Below are 13,877 nucleotides of genomic sequence, written 5' to 3'. Positions count from 1 at the left end.
GCAACAATTAGGTATCCAAGTGCCCGGTCCTTCATATGACCACAGGGATATTGTGACAGTCATAAGCCCAAGGACTGGTCATAAGTCTCTTTTTTCAGTGCCATTGTAACTTTGAACAGTCACCAAATGAATTGTAAGTCAATGATTACCTGTACCTAAATCAGACAGACAGATTTTGAGATCTAGGGGAAGTTATTAGTGATGTTCATAATTTTATAGTTCTATATTGCACTCTTGCTATCCTATCAAAGATATTGGTGAAGGACAAGAAATGGGCAATATATTTATTACATAGTCCAGGCTTTTATCGGTAAGATTTTAATACAATAAGACCACGACATCCTATTCTATCTCCAAAGCGTATCTGTGCCATTTTACTCCCATAAAGCAGTGATCTCCAACCTTTCTGGCTCAGTGGACTGGCAGAAACACCAGCAGTGGCAGCAGGGAAGAGGGATGTTTTTGTGCGTGCATGCACCACTTTCACAAATGCAGCTCCACTTCCGCACCCTGATTTTGAATGGGCTGCAGCCCGACACCAGCTGCAGCCCATGGGTTGGGGACCCCGGCCCTAAAGCAATCAAAGTCATCTTCATTGCGTGCGCCACAAAGAGTTTCTACGCAGAACTTTAAAAGATGCATAAACTCTAAAGTTTCTTATACTAAGCTCTAAAGAACTTTTCCCCAATGTTTTGATTTCCAAATTCTGTAAAAGCTGATTTACTTGATATCAGTGCTGCTTTTCTGTTCAAATTGATAACATTTGGCCGGATCTTAATCTGCATACTTCCAGAGCAGTTTTGTTAGGCTTTCCTTTCCTATAACCTTTGGGCACCCTTTCTGGTTTTAGAAGTGTCAAACAATCAATAAAAGTGGTGAGTGTGCACTTACAGCCCTCTGATGGGTGGAAGCAGGAAGTCCTGATAATGTTATCAGGGAATGGCTCTGTCCTTGGAAAATCTCTAATATATTGGTGCGGACAAAAGGACTTTGGCTACTTCAGAATCAAACTCTAGGCGATCAATAATCTTGATTCTGCCTTTTCAATAGCTCGGTAGTGGCTGCATCATTTTAAAGCGGGACTTGCCATTATGTACCATGAAGCCTGCTTAATTAACTTACCTGCCTACAATACTTGTAGTGGGGCCAATATACTACAAAAGACTCTTGCATCAAGAGTCATGCCTAGTGTCAACAAAGCAATATAAAAGCAGACTCAATACTGGTAATCTCAGTGAGACAAACAATTTTGTTCTCTGCTATATCAAAAGACAAAGCAAACATCTTAGCACTTAGGAGTTCTATTGCTTATGGATTAAATAGATACAAAAAGTTCTTATCACAGTTTTACTGTGAATCACTTCTGCCCTGCATGAATGCCGATGTCATGTTTCAGTTTTATGAGAAATTCAATGCCTAGTTTTGATCTAATTTATTAATGCATGTCCATACTAGCAATTACTAATTTATACCCACAAGGTACTGAATATACCTAATACAAGTAGCCCTCGATTTACAACAGTTCATTTAGTGACCGTTCAAAATTACAACAGCATTGGAAAAAACTGATTTATAGCTGTTTTTCACACTTACGATCACTATTGCATCCCCACGGTCAGGTGATCAAAATTCAGACGGTTGGCAACTGACTCATATTTATGACGGTTGCAGATGTCCTGGGGTCATGTGATCAACTTTTGCGACCTTCTGACAAGCAAAGTCAATGGAGAAACAGATTCACTTAACAACTGGGTTACTAACTTCACAATTGCAGTGATTCACTTAACAACTGTGGCAAGAAAGGCTGAAAAATGGGGTAAAACTCACTGGACAAATGTCTCACTTAGGAACATAAATGTTGGGCTCAATTGTGGTTGTAAGTCAAGGACTACCTGTATGATGCACCCAATACCATGGCTGCACGGCTCGTTTTCACAGGATTCCAAATTAGACATCATCTTTGCAAGCCTCAATGTGTATTTACCATTCTGGCCATATTATTCTTGAATGTGAAGTAAACCGGCTGTGACCATCAGCAATTGCTAATAATCAATCAAACATAACAGTAGCTATTACTATTATTGTATTAACTATTAACTGTTCTGTGGAGGTCCAATAACATCAATTTTAAATCACCCAAGTCTAAATCAGACATTCATAAAGGAAAAGTCTGAGTTTATACATGTACCTATGTTTCAAAGTACTCTCTAAAATCTCCGTGGTAACTTATTTTAATAATATAATGCCTGATACTGGATGGTACCTAAGTTTATAGGTGCTCATGAAGCAATGTTTGTGTATTAAATTTCTATATTGCTTTAATCCTACAGATTCTAATGATGACAGTTTATAGTTTTTAGTTACAGGTAATATAATAAAACATTATGCAAAAATACCTAGAACAAAAATAAATAAGTAATTAATGCATTATGGTGATAGCTCTACTCAAACTAAACATCAAAGAGCTTTCAAAATAGCCATATTTCTAATTCTAGAAGGATAGCCTGCTACATTGTGACAGCAAAAAATATTTGTAAATTGCTAGCATATTTATTAGGAAACAATGTTCAGGCTGGTGTTTTCATGATTTTTTTTAAACTAAACTTCAATCAGTCCGCATACATGCTGTGTAATTCAAAAACTCACGTCTCCCTTTTTTGGTTTTTAAACTACTGGACTTACAAAACTCTTAATTTTAATTAGTTACTTAGTCAGTTTTACATCCTCTGTTTACACCACAATTGCAAGTCTGCATATTTAATTCTCATTCCTGTAATCTTTTCCACAGTAACAACCATGTGAAATAGTTTTAAGAAAATAAAGGTGGAGTTGGCCTCCTGGGCCTAACCAAATCACTTTCATTGCATACTTTACTGATTATATTAGTTTATTTATTAACATGCAAGGTTTCTTTGTATTCCATTAGGAATTCTCTTTGGGAATTCTCTCCCACACCATTTCAAAAGCTAAATATTTCCAGTCTGAAATGCCTTTGGATTTTTAGTCTTGGTGTGAAACCTTTAAAACCATCTGCATGCATGCATCAAAAAACAAAGAAGATGTCTAGTTCCAAAGTGTTTTATTTTAGCTAGTCTAGAATTTGAAAAAATCCATTTAAAAAGAGTTACGGCCTCAAAAACACCTAATGGAAATACTGGGATGTTTTTCTTGGATAGTGTTGGCCCCAGTATTACTATATAGAAATTGTTTTGGAGTCCTGCAAAGAAGTGTTTCTTTTCTCTTAGTATAACCTCTCTCCACCCACCCACCCCTCCTCTCTCTCTCTCTCTCTCTCTCTCACACACACACACACAAAGGCCCAGCATACATGCAAAATAAATCACATGGTTCACTACACTTTCAGTGTCAGCTACTCCTTTTTCCACTTCTGTGACAACATTCGCTTGGGAAAATTACCAGGTTGAAGCATCATTTCAATATATTAATGCTAATTTGCTCTTCAATTCTACTTCTTATGTTGCTTTATACAGGAGTAGGCAGTTATATTTTGGCTCTGTAATTCTCTATGATTGCCACTGAAAATGAGGAGAAAACCAAAAATTTTAAAAACCAATATTATTCATTATACCACTTTAATTTTACATTTTTTTCTGTATGTCTCGCTATCATTTTAAATAATTATTTATGCATATTTCAAAAATGATCTTTGTTGTCTCCATACATTGCACTGCTAATGGGGATGGGGAGTTCAGGCCATGAAAAGTTGCCTGTCTCTGCTTTACAAATATATCATCATAAAGCAAATTGCTCAATCTGTTATTTTTTAAAAACTGAATTAAGGAATGTCTGTACATCTGACAGCTTAACAATATCATATAAGAAGTTTCAAATAAATGTCCACATTATATTTCAGTCTGAGATGGAAAAAGGTATGTGGGATATTTGAGAAAAACATTTAGCAAAATACAGCTTAAAGGAAATCAGGAAAAGATGACTGACCCAACTATCTAAATTATTACAAATTTCTTTTTCTATATTGAAAATAATTGCAATTATTTTTTCTATATTGTCTTTTATTACCTGTAGCATGCCAAGCAGCCATATTTTCAAATCACCTGACAACTAATTGAATATTATCTGTACATAAAAATCATTAACAAATATAAGCACCTGATCTGGTTTTATTAGTGGAGTAGTATTGTAATAAAAGATATAGATGTGTTCAGAGGTTTCAGTTAAGATGTGAGAAGGCTGCCCATTTAAATATGTTCTACTTTGTAGTGCTTATTGTTGTTGGAAACAACATTTTTACAGTATTCAATCCCAAACAATAATTTCTTTCATTATTCATCTTGAAAAATACTAACTACATTATAATTCTTCCACACTGTTTGCTGCAAAGCAGAAAGAATAATTTCTATTGGTGGAAGGAAACTCCTAAATAGTCTCATGAGCTACTTTCTTCCATAAGACCCTTGAGACTGATTTCAGACTGAAACCTAGCTCTTTGTTTCATCAGTGATAGGTACAACAATGAAGTTCAACAATTCTGACCCAGAACATTTAAAATGCTGATCAGGGAGATATCGGCAAATTCCCTATTTTTCCATACTTTGATATTGGAGACTTACAAGTAAGGTCACAATACATAACCCACTGTTTCCACAAAGACAGAAATTAAAAATTACATTACAATTAAAGTACAAACTTTTTAAAAAAAATCACTAAAAAAAATGAGGTGCATCTTCAAAACCTCAGGACAGTGTTGTGGAGATGGACACCAGTCTTTTAAACATAATATTACATTCTACAGTCATATAATGGGCATACAAGGCTTATTTATTTATTTGATTTATATTGCTGCCTATTCGCCCATGGCGACTCGAGGCAGCTTACACAATGTAAAATCATATTTAAAACAAAAAAATAAAAATATGCAAGCATACAGAGAAAATTCAAGCTGTTGTGAATGAATCACAGCTGTGATGCTTTTTAAAATTTGTTAATTACTGTAACAGATTCTTGCCAAATGTAATCAGAGTGCCACAACCCTGGAGCTCTCTACTACAAGTGGAGAGGGCACAGCAATGGGCAGAACAACTTAAACAAGCTTTCACAAAAGGAAAGAAATAATGACATACTGCTTATACATTATAACTCACACCAGTGAAAGTGACTTGTGATGTTTTACAATACGGCACCGTTACATCACATGAAAGATGTAAACATCTGATAGTTTTGCTTATACCTACTGACAAATACAGACAAAAAGAATGCACAAATAGATAATTTATCCCCATGATTATTCACTATTGTCAATATTGAATCCAAAAAAGGGATCTCATTCACACCAGCTGCACTGGGGTTTGTTCTTCAAAAGACAGAGATTCAAAATAGAATTTTAAAACATACCCCAAATTATGCAAATATAGATACTGTATATTATCTAGCTTACTTCTAAAAAGTAAACAATGTACAAAATCCCTATTGGATGGGGATTCTTTACATGTCTTTTCTGTCACAGAGAATTAACATTTTTCATCATCATTGAGATGATGCAGGTGAGACCCAGTACTGTCTTAGAAACTCCAATAACCCAGAATGGCTGGATTCCCACAACAAACTTGAGTTCCTGGAATTTTATCAGCACTGTGAAAGAATCCTGAAACAGTAGGTTTCCCAGAACTATCAGGAAGCGACAATCACCACAAACTGGAGCTGAGCAGTTTTTATATTTCTGAAAAATAATAATGAAATCAGACATAGAACTTCAGCTGTATATGATATACCGTATTTATCGGCGTATAACACGCACTTTTTTCCCCCTGAAAATGATGTATGCGTGTTATACGCCGATATAATGTTAAGAAGCCTTCGGTGAATGCTGCTGGGATCGGGGATCAAGGACACAAATGAAAGAAGGGGAGGGAGGAAGCAACCGAAGCCTGTCCTTCTCTCTGGGTCAGCTCTGTCAGTCGCTCTCTCGCTCCTCCACCAGCACAGGAAGAAACTGCTTCAAAGAAGCGGGGGCGGGGCCTTTTCCTGTCGCCGCAGCTTCCCTGAAGCGCCCGTTTCTCCCCCACCCCCACCCCGCCCGCCCGCCCGCCCGCAGTGCTCCGTTCTGCCTGCCTGCCTGCCTTCGTTAATGGTTGAATCGGAACAGCTTCGGCTGAGTAAAAGAGGCGAATAGTTATTATTCTCAGCCGAAGCTGCTCCCAAACAACCAGAAACTAAGGCAGGCAGGCAGGCAGGCAGAATGGGACACTGTGGATTGAAGCGCGCGCGGGGGGTGGGAGTGGGGGTGAAACGGGCGCTTTCCTGAAATTTCCCTCTTAAAATGAAGATGCGTGTTATACGCCTGTGCGTGTTATACGCCGATAAATACGGTAAGCGCAAATAGACTGCTTGTTCAAAGCTTCAAGAATGCTTTACAGGCAATGTCCAGAGATTCCGTTTCATATTGAATCAAAAAAACATCTTCAAAAGAAAAAAAGCAAGTCCAGTTGCCTCCTGAAAAAGCACCTTTGGGACAACCATGACCTGGATGTCTGAGAATCTCTACAGACTATTGAATCAAGTTTGCAAATTTCTGCTTATATAACACAAGGTTGTATATGCAACAAGAAATCAAACAACAGTGATATTGTTCTTATATTGTATCTCACATTCAAAGTTGGACTTTCTCAACCCTAACCTGAGAACAGTTCAGAGCATTGAGTTGAAAATGGCAGGAAGTTCTCTGAGGGTGAAGCACAATGTATTGACTGGCTGAAGAGATAAGAAATCTGGGGGGAAAAGTGGATGTGTGTGACATGGTTGGAAACTCAACTCGACCCAATAGATCAGGGCTGTCAAACTCCCGGCCTATGGGCCGGATGCGTCACGTGCTGGCCACGCTCATGCCCGGTTTAGCGAAGGGGGGGGAAAGTCCCGATACATCACATGATGCCGCTGTGACATGAGTTTGACACCCCTGCAATAGATAAACAAATGGTAGTTACTTCATAGTCATTAGGGCTATTGGGCATCCAAAGGTTTCTGATTGTGATAGACCTGATCTCATTTTCATGCAGAAGCTACCACAGTGCTGGATATGTAATTATAACAGGTTTCTTGGTCAGAAGAAATATGGAGTATTTGGTTACTTCTGATTTTGTTTATGTTTGTGATTAGTGTTATTGCTTGGTTATATGTGTCAAAGTAGTAAAAGGTAATTCTTGCAGACTCATAGTAATTCTGTAAATTTCAGGAAGGCAAACAGCATGAAAGCCTACCCTTCACTCAAGTGTCTTTTGTCTCCTTAGGAGAGACAGAGAGGATGATTTAATATGCAGTTCAATTCATCACGGAGTGAAGGACACTGGATAAGGCAAATTCTATATGATTGTGAAGAAAAAATATTATGAGAAAGAGCATTACAACAATGAAACCAGACTAAGAGGATGAGAACCTCTTTGCTGGATATGCTTATGTAGAAGATGGACAGTAGGGTGTGCTAAATATTTGAAAAATGTGCTTTGCACAGCTTGTTAACTCTTACAAAGCATTTCTCCTTGAAAACACTGAAGAAACCAGTTCCTTTGGAAGGCCTGTATGGCTGCTTCAAAAATGTTATTTCCAACTGTGCACACTTAGAAACATTGCTGGTAGGGCCAGCAGCAAAGTGGGGTACAGTAGCTGTGTACATGCTCATGTATTCACAGGTTGTGGCTGCTTCAATACTTAAAAGAGAGGTGCTTCAGACCAGCTAGCATTTTTGCGGAAAACTTCTTTGGAATGATTTGCACAGTTCTCTGTCAATCATGTTCGACTTTACAGCGTAAGAGTTATCTTATGGTAAGTTGGGAAATAAATAAATAAATAACTCATTTTAACTATGATTTAATTCTGCACATATTTCTTATTCCTTAGTCTTGTTCCTGGGTAAGATGGTTACATATTCAGTTTTAGCTAATTAAAATATCTTATTCACACCTCTTAGCTAACTAACACTATCCACCAATAACAAAGGGGAAAAGTGGTAAGGTAGACTCAAAAAGCAATAGAAACAAGAAATTTGGATTCTCTTAAAGGCTAGCAAGGAATACAATTTCTTGGCAAACCGTTGCCCCAAAATAGTAAGTGGGTAATTAAGTATATTGAAATGAAAGGCCAGACCAAGCATTAAATGCCCCAGCTGAAAAGATACCTATTTTAAAACTATTTTGGAAGGTAAAGGTATAGTAAACTAGACCTCTAAAGAAGTTAATGGTTGAATGCATTCCTATCTTACCACACAAACATTCAGGTCTCTGTAGCACAGGGGTCCCCAAATTTGGCAACTTTAAGACTTGTGGACTTCAACTTGTAGAGACATCTGCTGTAGCACAAATCATTTAGAGCTTAAGAACAGTCTTTGAAATTGAGTTCAAATAGAAAGTAGCAGAAAACTTAGTACTTTGACAATTGCCAGGTTGTGCTGTCTATAACCAATATTCAGACAAACTGTTGTGTGTCTGTTTAGTCTGTAATATTAATATAAACAGACTAGGCCAGGAGCAACAAGGCTCTTGTACCTCATGATATTCTAGCAAAATGAGGGAGAGTTCAACAGCATGGTTATTTCATATACAACCCTGCTTGCAGACATATTCTCATTTATATGTAAATGTTATATGCAGATGCAGTTGTACACACAAAACCCAGTTCTTTCCTCAATATCCATTTGTCTTTTTAAGAGTCTGTTTTAGAAGCTTACATTAATGGCTTCAGCTTTCTTCAGAGACCCAGAGTTTGGTTGCTCTCTCTCATAGGGTGATCTGTTGAAGAAGACCCATCTGGGCCCACAGATCGTTCATTTAGCTTGCTATCTTAATATTTTTCTTTGCCATAAGTAGAAAATGTATAAAATGGATTCTACATTGACACCACCTTTAAAACGAAAGCTACTGAAATCAGTCATCTTAGCAATAGCAACATAGTGGAGGACATTTTTATTCCTCCATTTGACATAAAAAGCAGGAAATCCTCCAAACCTTTTTCAAATTGTTAGATGGTCAACATGAACATATTTTCTTGTTAAACTCTGCAGTGTTATATTACAAATATATCTGCTGATATACAGTGCCCTTTAAAAAAATTATGTATAATTTCGTAATATAATTCCTTCGTAAAATTAAACCAAATCCCAAATGGTTTGAGTAATCATCAGTGGATATTGGAAAATAGTTGTTAGAAAATATATTTTAATACAGAAAATCTAAAAAGACAAGCTTCCATGTTGCATTTCAGAAACATCCACTGGTTTACTATGGAAATATTTTCTGTAAACATTCCAAATGTATTAACAGACAAAGGTAGGACAATACATGAATACTAAATCTGATCAGATTTTATCATTCTTCAAATATTTAAGCAGAGCTCCTAAAACTATGCCTTGGGAAAGAATCCTGAGCTGCATCTCACTGCAAGCTGCCAGCTGAAGAGAAAAAAAATATAACATTTAAAAGCCTGGTTAAAGATTAACACAAACTGATATAAGGAGATTTCTAGGAAAGAATCAGGATGGCTGCAGCTGTATCTCTGCTACCTGCTGAGGGTTGCTAGGCAACTGAAGCCTACCACTGCCCCAAGGGCCCTTTATTTTACAATGAGGATATTTCAATGTGTTTTTCCTTAAGGATTTTCACTCAGCCTATTGAGGTGCAAATATGTTTGTGCAGCTACACACCTCAATAACATATATCCTTTTAAAATCAAGTAAAATGGTATCAGCTAGGAATTTGTAATATCAATCATTTGTGTGTGGGTAGAAGGGGGGGATTTCTTGTGGAATTGACCCACTGTGGAAACAATATATACTTTTAAACTGTGACATTTTGTCTCCATGGTAAGAATTATTTACTATGTGTTTTAAGGAGAACCTTAGTTCATGTCAGATATGAACCTCCAAACAATCATTAGTTTAAACTGCCTGCTACGTGTTCAAAAATTTCAGTCAATTTAAAACTGATCTGAATTGCAAATGTGATGGTAATAAGCCATTCGGGAAGCCATGTATTCTCTCTCTCTCTCTCTCTTTCTCTCTCCCTCCCTCTCTCTCTCTCTCTTTCCCTCCCTCTCTCTCTTCTTCTTCTTCTTTAAGGGGCCTCTTGTGCACTGAAATATGAAAATGCCAGTTCGACTGTGCACATTGTCAACAAATGTGGAAATGAAATGGAAAGAAGGAGGGTTAGCAGTGAATAAACTGATCTGATTAACTGGCGAATGCCACAAGATCAGAAGCAGTACACACACGCGCGCATACACACACACACATCAGATTTTTGTAATAAAATTCATCTGTTTATGGAGTCTGGTTGTAATTACATTCTTTTTCATTTTGAGTGAAGGAAGGGATGAACTGAAGTATTTGCACTTCGGAGAGTTCCATATTTGAAAACCCACTTTATTTTCTTAGTTGAATTATTGAAAAAAGAAGAGGGAAAATCAGTTTTCAATACCATTATTGAAACAAATCCACTTTTGCTTGGTAAAACGTGATAGTTGCAAAATACCATTTCTCTTGAAAATTTTCTATAAGAAACACTCCTGGTGTCGATATGTTTCATTTAATTGACAAAGCTTTCTTCATTCAGAAAAGGCAACTGCACTGGATTGCACCTCAGATTTGGGGCAATTCTTTCTTTTTATGTTAAGGGCTAAGTGGAAAGAGGAAAGCAGCAGCCTAATTCAGTGTAGAAGCAACAACATGTGAAAACACAGTCAGTTCCCCAGCCATGATAAAATTCTTCCAATTATATGTACATTTCATGTCTAGGAAGAGAATGAGACAATGTGCCCTGGACCCTACGCATTATCTTGCTTTCTCTGCCAGCCCTCTCCATAGTGCGTTCAACAGATCAAATGTCCTCTCTGAAAGGTTTCCTATCAAGCCTACATTCATATAGCTTGAGGATTATAAATTCAGTCTTCAGAGTGTTAACTCAGTAGGTGAATACAGGAACTGGGTCAAATATCCCTTTTTCTGTGTGTGACTCCTAAAAAAGAAGTTGACTGCATTTTATAGAACTATATTTTCAGAATAGTTATTCTTTCTGAATACATATGTATTAGAGGGATCAGAGTTTCAGGAATTTCAGAAATAATTAATTCACTACAGATTACGACCTGAATCTCAATCTGACACCCACAGTTATCTGCTCTATCATCTTTATCTACACCAGGGGTATCAAACTTGCATCATCAAGTCGTCGTCACATGACGTATCATGACTTTTCCCCCCTTTGCTAAACCAGGCATAGGCATGGTCCGCAGGCTATGAGTATTGTGGCCCGCCAATGGCCAGCAGAGCTAGCAGCAGATTCGAACAGTGAAGTGGTTGGGGAGGAACATGGGCCAGTCCTGGAAACGGGAAGGCTCTGATGAGTGCTCTGTGTCAGAGACAGAGATGGGGCCAGGGCTGTCCAACAGTTATCAGCTGCCTTCAGAATTGGAGATCAGTGGGGCAGAAGAACAGCTGGAGCCTGTTTCCGATGTGTGCATGCACAGAGCTGCCAGGAGAACAGTTAAGGAACAAGGGTCGGCTCAGGAGTAAAGGCACAGGTGGATGGTGAATGGCCTCTCCCATAGGAAATAAAGAGGAGTGAAAGGGGAGTTGTGTTTGCAGGATACAATTAGTTAGTGTGAAGATTTGTTTGTGACTCTCAGAGACTCCTTGCCAAGCATTTTCTTGTACAGCATTGTGTTTGGAAGCTATTGGCCTGGTAACTTTCCAAGCCTGATAAGTCTGTGGTTGTAATTCACCCTTGAAAGACTGTTTGCCAGGACTTTGCTGGATGTCAATGATAGGAATTCACATTAGCCTAATAAAAAGGGGCTTTTTTGGGACAAGGAGTCTGTTTCATGATTTTGTGAAGCCTAGGTCACAACAGTGAGTTTGACAGCCCTAATCAGCACCATTCCTATTTATGTATTTATTGTTCTCCATATTGTAGAGAATTGTAACATGCACATTGGTTGAAAAAGAAAAATAATAACAATCATGGAATCCATTTTGCACTAGCCTCTTGGCTAAAAAAAGAAGCAAGAAAATGTTATTGAAATCTGTATTTATAAACCCTGATATTCAAAATGCTATTGTGACTTTGGAAGTATCCTGCCCAGGCAAAAGAAAGTGGAGGACACACTGTATGTGCATAGGAGTGCACACAAAAACACACAGAAAATAATAAGACCTACAGACCCACTCTATTTCTTATTCAAAATACTTGTGAATGGTTATAAGTTAATGAGCTACCTCAGTAAACTAGTGAAGTTCAAATGGCCATACAGATTATACCAAACTTATTCCCCATACTGTAGAGTTAATGCTTATCACTGTCAACTGAAAAGTACAACTTGATATTAGGAGGAAAGATCTGACATCTATTACAAAACTGAATGACTCCTTAGACCCAACTTTGCTTGTTAATTATGCTTTTCTTCTTCTTGATGTCTGCTGCTTTGTTAAGATTAGAAAAAAGATAGATAAAATGTAAACTAAATTGTATGACAGACAGATTATATTTCTCTATATTTTAGAATGAGCCAACTTTTCTAATTTTTAGGGGGGAAACCCACAATTCTCAGGTATACTTTTCTTTCCTCATTGTTAGTGCCTCTTATGTAGATTTCCCAAATCACTACAAATGGAAGCAGATGTGTCTGTTAGGATATGATCATATGCAAAGGAGGTCAGCGTTCTTAAATTTTTAATGAGTGCAAAACAAGGAATTTGCAGCATTGCAAGTCATTACAAAAAATAAATTTATACTTAGCTGAAATTATTCTTATATAAAACTTTAAAATTATGAAATGTGATTTTGTATGTAATATTTCTTTCTAGATGCATAATCTAGAGCAGGGGTGTCAAACTCAAGGCCCAGGGGCCAGATCCGGCCCGCGGGGTGATTAGATCTAGCCCGCAGGGCCACCCTGGAAATGGCAAAAGACTGGCCTGTGGTGCCTCTGCCAGCAAAAACAGAACTCGGGTGGGCTGCACACAGCCCTCTTCAGCTCTGTTTTCATTGGCAGAGGGTTACTTACAGGAGGCCGTTGCAGCCGAAAACAGAGCTCAGGAGCCTGTTTTCTCTGGCAGAGGGCTTGGGCCACCACAGGCACCCCTGACAAGAGTGATGTCAAGCTGACCACACCCACTCTGGGCACGCCCACTCTGGCCCTCCGAGGTAAAATATAATCCTGATGCAGCCTTCAATGAAATCGAGTTTGATACCCCTGATCTAGAGCAAGGGAGTCAAACTCGCGGCGTCATGGCGGCATCATGTGACGTATCGAAACTTTTTTCCCCTTTGCTAAACCAGACATGAGCGTGGCCAATGTCTAACACATCCAGCCCGCGGGCTGCGAGTTTGACAGCCATGACCTAGAGGATATCAGTGAAAATTAAAAATAAGGTGAATGCATTTCAGAAAACAAAGTATAATTAGATTTATCATTAAAATTTGTCTAAGTAATCAATTCTATTTATTGGCCACAATTGTACTATAATAATGCATTATGCCACAATTCTTTTGCTACCAAATATTCATGATGATTAAATTGTCCAGATATCTGATGTTAGATTATCATATAACAAGTATGTTTCACTCCTTTTTATTCATACAGCAGTTTTTATTATTACAATTATATTTTTCATCAATGACACAACTCAATTTAAGTTCATGATTTACCCCTTAATCAAATTTCTATTAAAATTAGTTTAACACAACAACCTGTTCCAACTCTAATCTTTCCTTAAGGGGTAAATAACACCATAAGATTAGCTCAAATGACAATTTGCTTTCTATCTGCAATGTTCATGTGTTAGAAAAACACAACAAAAACTATCCAGCCTAGAGTTTAAAAACAAGGCTGAAAAATATGACAATCAAAATAGT

General features: G+C 37.7%; 1 protein-coding gene across 15 annotated transcripts in view; it reads right to left on the bottom strand.

The window, feature by feature from the left end:
• Positions 1–13,877, bottom strand: part of LOC148131431 (uncharacterized) — a 266,370-nt gene that overhangs the window by 15,087 nt on the left and 237,406 nt on the right. The window lies entirely within an intron of this gene.

Source organism: Notechis scutatus, chromosome 3 (genome assembly GCF_049901735.1).
Source record: "Notechis scutatus isolate UNSWTSFEM ecotype Mainland chromosome 3, rNotScu1.2, whole genome shotgun sequence".
Lineage (NCBI taxonomy): Eukaryota > Metazoa > Chordata > Lepidosauria > Squamata > Elapidae > Notechis > Notechis scutatus.
Note: the sequence above shows the minus strand (reverse complement) of the source record. Positions and strands in the feature narration are given on the sequence as shown.